At 42.5% G+C, this 1,333-nt stretch overlaps 1 protein-coding gene and 1 pseudogene across 1 annotated transcript in view; one reads left to right on the forward strand and one right to left on the reverse strand.

The window, feature by feature from the left end:
- NUCKS1 (nuclear casein kinase and cyclin dependent kinase substrate 1) overlaps positions 1 to 1,333 on the reverse strand; it is a 44,663-nt gene that overhangs the window by 31,083 nt on the left and 12,247 nt on the right. The gene's annotated exons all lie outside the window — the stretch shown is intronic.
- LOC105978379 lies at positions 9 to 696 on the forward strand (annotated as a pseudogene).

Here is a 1,333-nt window from a genome sequence, read left to right on the forward strand (position 1 = left end):
TACGAATCCATCAGATAGGGCCTGGAATGGTGCAGCAAATTCAGTCTGTGTGCATGGAGTGCCAGGGCCAGGGGGAACGGATCAGCCCTAAAGACAAATGTAAAAGTTGCAATGGAAGGAAGATCGTTCGTGAGAAGATTCTAGAAGTTCATATTGACAAAGGCATGAAAGATGGCCAGAAGATCACATTCCACGGTGAAGGAGACCAAGAGCCTGGACTGGAGCCAGGAGATATTATTCTTGTTTTAGATCAGAAGGACCATGCTGTTTTTACCAGGCGAGGAGAAGACCTTTTCATGTGTATGGACATACAGCTGGTTGAAGCGCTGTGTGGCTTCCAAAAGCCAATATCTACTCTTGACAACCGAACCATAGTCATCACTTCTCATCCAGGTCAGATTGTGAAGCATGAAGATATTAAATGTGTGCTAAATGAAGGCATGCCAATTTATCGCAGACCTTATGAAAAGGGGCGCCTAATCATTGAATTAAGGTGAACTTTCCTGAGAATGGCTTTCTCTCTCCCGATAAACTCTCTCTGCTGGAAGGAAGTAGAAGAGACTGATGAAATGGATCAAGTGGAACTGGTGGGCTTTGATCCCAACCAGGAAAGACGGCGCCATTACAATGGAGAAGCATATGAGGATGATGACCACCACCCCAGAGGTGGGGTCCAGTGTCAGACCTCTTAATGGGGGCCAGTGAATCTCGCTCACTGCTGGCATTTTATATGCAGTAGTGAATAAGAGAAGGACTGTAATCATAATATGCTCACTACTTGCTATGGTTTTTGTTTTAATATTCAGCTATAGTAGTGTTTTAAAGTTAAATGAAGAATAAACTGAAATATAAAAGCTCTGACTCACCAACAGACTTTTTTGAGGTGGCTGGAATCGGGGATAGGGCCTGACGCATTCTGTGGTTAGGTCAGGATTTCCTGCTTCTGGTGGGAAATCTCATTTCTTAAAAAGAATATAACCAGAGTTACATTAAAAGTGGGGATGTTTCTGAGAGGGAAGGGAAGGGCCAGGAAAGAAATGTCCTTGGTCACACCGTCCTTGCTTAGGGCAAACAGCCTTGGCCTAAAGATGACACTCGGAACAAAGTGACTATTACCCCCACCTCAAGAGAAGAAAAGTTCTTATTGCTTGGTCCTCCATTTATAACAAAGCAGAGTAGCATTTTTATATTTAAATGTTAAAAACAAAAAGTATATAAATATATATATATATATAGGTGTGCAGGTATGTGTGTGTGTTTTTGTTTTTTTAAGGATCATCACTAAGTTACAGCATCTGGGTGGACGTCAGGGTCTCCCTTTGAGAAGGAACAG

Source organism: Echinops telfairi, unplaced genomic scaffold (assembly GCF_000313985.2).
Source record: "Echinops telfairi isolate 266 unplaced genomic scaffold, ASM31398v2 ScPeMD7_7424;HRSCAF=8462, whole genome shotgun sequence".
NCBI classification, from domain to species: Eukaryota; Metazoa; Chordata; class Mammalia; order Afrosoricida; family Tenrecidae; genus Echinops; species Echinops telfairi.